The sequence below is a fragment of the Orbicella faveolata genome, unplaced genomic scaffold, assembly GCF_042242905.1.
Source record: "Orbicella faveolata isolate gen_17 unplaced genomic scaffold, um_ofav_v1 contig_1, whole genome shotgun sequence".
Lineage (NCBI taxonomy): Eukaryota > Metazoa > Cnidaria > Anthozoa > Scleractinia > Merulinidae > Orbicella > Orbicella faveolata.
In genome coordinates this window covers 12501-18290 of record NW_028301536.1, presented here as the reverse complement: position 1 = coordinate 18290, position 5790 = coordinate 12501, and the positions used below count along the sequence as shown (strand labels likewise).

Here is a 5790-nt window from a genome sequence, read left to right as displayed (position 1 = left end):
CAGCTGCTGTTGATTAGCTTAACAACTTTCCATTTTAAAACTCCACGGATTGAACCAAAACCCATCTTCGTGCCATCTTAACCGCCATGTATAAACTCCCCTGTGTAAACTCCGTGTTATAGGACAAAATTGGGCCTTTCTTGTCCCCCCTAAAACAAGTCAAACAAACAGTACGAAGTGTCTGGGACAAAAATTATACTTAGCAGGAGAGGGATAGGAGAAAACTATTTAATCCAGTTTTAATGAATAAATTAATCACAATGGACTGAGTGAGTGAGTGAGCACCATCCGACTGCCTTCTAAGCTCATGGATGTCTAACAGCCATGAACAAAAAGGTAACCGAGACCGCCTTACGCGCAGCGTACTTTTGACTAACCTATTCCGATTTCCAGAATTTGGAGGATATTTTCCAGTTTCGGGGACTCTAAACTAAATCGTGATGGCCTTGGTTTTCAGTGAAATGGGCAGAGGAAAAATATTTGAACGCTCGATTTCGAGCTTCTAGGCCGAAATATAGCCTCGCTCTATTTTAAGACTAAAAGGGTAGCCGAGACTGCGTTATGCGCAGCGTAATTTTGAACAACTGCGGGTCGATTTCCAGGAGCTTGGAGGATATTTTCCAGTCCCGGAGACTCTAAACGAACTCGTAATGGCCTTGGTTTTGTGTGAAATAAGCGGAGGAAAAATATTTGAACGCTCGGTTTCGAGCTTCTAGGCCGAGATATAGCCCCACTTCATTTTAAGACTGAAAAGGTAGCCGAAACCGCCTTACGCGCAGCGTAATTTTGAACAACTTTGTGTAGATTTCCAGGAACTTGGGGGATATTTTCCAGTCTCGGGGACTCTAAACTAACTCGTGATAACATTGGTTTTAGGTTAAATTGACAGAGGAAAAATGTTTGAACGCTCGGTTTCTAGCTTCTAGGCCGAAATATAGCTCGACTTTCTTTTCAGATTGAAAGAGTAGCCGGGAACGCCCTACGCGCATCGTAATTTTGGCTAACTTTGGCTTGATTTGCCAGAACTTGGGGGATATTTTCCAGTGGGAGGAACTCTAAACTAATTCGTGATGGCCTTGGTTTTAAGTGAGATGGACAGAGGAAAAATATTTGAACGCTCGGTTTCAAGCTTCTACGCCGAAATATAGCCCAACTTCATTTTAAGACTAAAAAAGTAGCCGAGACCGCCTTACGCGCATCGACGGTAATTTTGACCAACTTTGGCTAAATTTGCCGGAACTTCAGGGATATTTTCCCGTCCCAGGGACTGTAAACGAGCCGATGATTGGTTTTTTTGTGAAATGGACACAGGTAAAACAATCTTACGCTCGGTTTCGAGCTTCCAGGCCAAAATATAACCCCACTTCACTTTAAGACTGATAGAGTAGCCTAGACCGCCTTGCGCGCATCGTGATTTTGACCAACTTTGGCTCGATTTCCCGGAACTTGGCGTATATTTTCCAGTCCCGGTCATGGCCTTGGTCATGGCCTTGGTTTTTAGTGAAATGGACACAGGTAAAGCCATCGCACGCTTGGTTTCGAGCTTCTAGGCCGAAATATAAGCCCCGCTTAACTTTAAGACTGAAAAAGTAGCCGAGACCGCCTTACGCGCCTTGTGATTTTGACCAACTTCGGCTCGATTTCTTGAAACTTGGGGGATATCTTCCAGTCCCAGTGACTCTAAACTAACTTCTGATGGCCTTGGTTTGCAGTAAAATGGACACAGGTAAAGCGATCGCACGCTCGGTTTCAAGCTTTTCATCCAAAATATAGGCCCTCTTTATTTTAAGAGTTAAAGAGTAGCCGAGACCGGCTTACGCGCAAGCTGATCTTGACCAGCTTTGGTTCCATTTCCCGGAACCTGGGGGATATTTCCCAGTCAAGGCGACTCTAAACTAACTCCTGATGGCCTTGGTTTGCAGTGAAATGGAGAGAGCTAAAATATTTGAACGCTTACTTTTGAGCTTCTCGGACGAAATATAGCCCAACTTTACTTTAAGACTGATAGAGTAGCCAAGACCACCCTTCGTGCATCGTGATTCTAACCAACTTCGGCTCGATTTTGTGGAATTTGGGAGATATTTTTTTAGTCTCGGGGACTCTAAACTAACTCCTGATGGCTTTGGTTTGCAATGAAATGGGCAGAGCAAAAATATTTGAACGCTCACTTTCGAGCTTTTAGGCCCGAATATAGCTCCATTTCACTTTAAGACTGCTCGAGTAGCCGAGACCGCCTTACGCGCATCGTAATTTTGACCAACTTCGGCTCGATTCCCGGAACCTGGGGGATCATTTCCAGTCCCGGGGACTCTAAACTAACTCCTGATGGCCTTTGTTTGCAGACAAATGGACACAGTTAAAACGATCGCACGCTCGGTTTCGCACTTTTAGGAAAAAACATAGCCCCTCTTTATTTTAAGACTGATAGAGTAGCCGAGACCGCCTTACGCGCATCGTCATTTTGAGCACCTTTGGCTCGATTATTTTCAGTCCCAGGGACTTCAAACTAACTTGTGATGGCTTTGGTTCTCAGTGAAATGGACAGAGGAAAAATATTTGAACGTTTAATTTTGAGCTTCTAGGCCGAATTATAGCCCCACTTCATTTTAAGACTGAAAGAATAGCCGAGACCGCCTTACGCGCATCGTGATTTTGACCAACTTTGGCTCGATTTGCCGGAACTTGGGGATATTTTCCAGGCCCAGGGACTTTAAACTAACTAGTGATGGCCTTGGTTTTCAGTGAAATGGACAGAGGAAAAATATTCTAACGCTCGTTTTCGAGGTTATATGGGGAAATATAGCCCCACTTCATTTTAAGACTGATAGAGTAGCCCAGACTGCCTTACGCGCATCGTGATTTTGACCAATTTTGGCTCGATATGCCGGAACTCTGATGATATTTTCCAGTCCCAGGGACCCTAAACTTCATCGTGATAGCCTTGGTTTTCAGTGACATGGATAGAGGTAAAACTATCGCATGCTTGCTTTGGAGCTAATTTCTAGCGCCAAAATAGCCCCACTTAATTTTAAGAGTGAAAAAAGGTAGCGAAGACCGACTTACACGCATTGTGATTTTGACCAACTTTGGCTCGATTTCCCGGAACTTGGGGGATATTGCACGCTCGGTTTCGAGCTTACAGATTTGTGCTTGGTAAAAGAAGTGCTTACTACTTGACTCATCTTTGATGATTTAATGTTCGCTTTATCACTTTGATAACGAAGGAAGTAAGGTACTGAAGCACCCGTTTCTTAAAATACGTATTTGTAATTTGCGAAATGGGGCACTTGTGATCTTTCGGCTATAACTCGCTGTTAAAAAATATCACTGCATCCAGTTGTATGTACGAAAAGTGTTAAATAATCTGAAGCAATAAGTGTTATATAGTTACAGTCTTGGAAGAACTCGGTTCTCGAAATACAGATCTTCGACTTTATAAGTTTGGAAATTCCGCTGTTTTATTCCTTTTTAGGTTTTCGTACAGAGGAATCTTACTGTTTTGATACTTGATACGTTTATTTCAGTACAGATTTGTTTCTTTCGTTTTGTATCGTTGTGTAAAATAAAGTAAGCCCTACAAGGGCTTGTATTTACATCAAATTGTCTAATGGAGGAGTGTGCTTGTAGGTTCGTACAGAAAACTTTCCTTTCCACGAATGAAAGGAATCTGTCGTATCGACAAACTTAGATAATGGCAACATGATGTTGTGAAATATCTGTGAGTCGTAGTAATTATATGCAATTGTGGAATGGATAATTTCGCTTGTCATATCTTGCATGAAATTCTCGATGGGACGAAAGTTTCGAATTGGTCGTTTCGAGAAACTTCTATTGGGGTACGCAATGTCATGAAATATTTTTAAGTCGATGTTATGACATGCGATTCTCGAATGGAGAACTCTGCTTGTGTTATTTGCCTTTCATGTAATGTAACGAGTTGATAACATCAAAAACCTTCTGCTTGCGTTATTTGGCACCCAACAACTGCTACCCAAACTTTAATGTTTACAAAGCAAAATCTATTGGCTTTTGTTTGCAGACCATCTGTTTGTTGAAAACGAAGACAAATCCTCATATATAAATTTTTTGTTGTTAAAATTGTTTACAAGCCATTACCCAACGCATAATTATGGTTTGTTTCGTGGGTTAAGCGGAAATAACTTGCTCGTTACTTGAATTAATTTTTTCGCGGCTGTCAGAAATCGAACTAGCCAACGTCGCTAATGAAAATAGCACATTGTCAGAAAATATTTTAACCCATTTTTTAGTTCTTTAATAAACTATGCTCCTAGCTTATATAGTATATGGAGCAAAGGAGGGAGTATAATGCTGATAAACATCCAGTGCTGTTCGTGTCGAATAACGACAATGCATCTACAGATAGGCGAGACGCGAATTCTGTTTACATTATTTAAAGTCAGCCGTATTTAGTTGATAGACTCGCTGTTGTTAAAATTCAAAGATTTACCAAATGGAAGTTCTATTCAAATTTTATTTCGTGCCAGATACTAGTTAATGTCTAGAGATATTTTTATTTTTGATGAAGGTCGGTAGCTTGATCTTGAGGATATTGTCAAATTTTCATCTGCCGCCAACCTGCGGGGGTAAGTATGATGAAATTTGAGCACTACATCAGAATTAAAGACTGACAGTGAATTTTTTGCGTTTCCTGCTGTGAAATTCCTTAAAATTTGGCAGACTGGTGACACATATTAAGTTTAACAATAATTTTCTGTTTTCTTTAAAATTGTTTACAAGCCATTCTCAGTGTGTAATTATGTTTTGTTTCTTGGGTTAAGCGTAAATAACTAGCTCTCTACTTGAATTCATTTCTTCACGGCTGTCAGTTATCGAACGGAGTAACTTCTTAAAAGTAGCACATTGCCAAAAAATATTCTAACCCATTTTTAAAGTTTGTCAGTAAAGGGGGCTCCAAGCTTATAGAGTATATGGAGTGAGGGGGCGATAATGCTGCTAAACATCCAGTGCTGTTCGTTTCAAATAACAACAGTGCATATGCAAATAGTGGTGACGCAAATTCTGTTTACATTATTTTTATTCAGCCGTATACAGTTTATAGACTCACTGTTCCTAAAAATCAAAGAAGACGTACTAAATTGAAGTTTCTATGTAATTTGTATTTCATACCAGATACTTTTCAATGTGTAGCTATATTTTGTTTGGTGACTTACCTCTTTAACTCGTTCTTGAGGATAAGTAATTTCCATCCTAAGATAAACACATGTCACCAGAAGTTGAAAAACAGAAAGCGCAAAAAAATGAAAATGCTTTTTCTTAGCTATTCCTAATATCTCACAGTGCTTTCAGCCTTTGAAACCGTCCTCAGCATCAATTTTCCCTGCAAATAAGACGATAAATTTTCTCAAAAGTGGACAGGATAAAATGTACCACTAAGGTAAGCATTTCTGTGGAAATCAATATATATGCACAAATGTGCGAATGGAGGTGGGTGGGGTGGTGGAAGATCGGTTGAAACAGATCAGGAAATGAGGTGAATGTAAGAAATCCGGCTTTCTATGGCTTTCTATGGCTTTCTATGGCTTTCTATGGCTTTCTATGGCTTTCTATGGCTTTCTATGGCTTTCTATGGCTTTCTATGGCTTTCTATGGCTTTCTATGGCTTTCTATGGCTTTCTATGGCTTTCTATGGCTTTCTATGGCTTTCTATGGCTTTCTATGGCTTTCTATGGCTTTCTATGGCTTTCTATGGCTTTCTATGGCTTTCTATGGCTTTCTATGGCTTTCTATGGCTTTCTATGGCTTTCTATG

The 5790-nt window shown here is 40.4% G+C and overlaps 1 long non-coding RNA gene across 1 annotated transcript; it reads right to left on the bottom strand.

Annotated features, from left to right (window-relative positions):
• Nucleotides 1-4463: 4463 nt before the first annotated feature.
• Nucleotides 4464-5324, bottom strand: LOC149117630 (uncharacterized). The gene is made up of 2 exons (XR_016205323.1): nt 5193-5324; nt 4464-4596 (listed from the first exon to the last, which is right to left on the bottom strand). It is a non-coding gene; the product is annotated as an uncharacterized LOC149117630 (long non-coding RNA).
• Between the last annotated feature and the right edge of the window lie 466 nt (nt 5325-5790).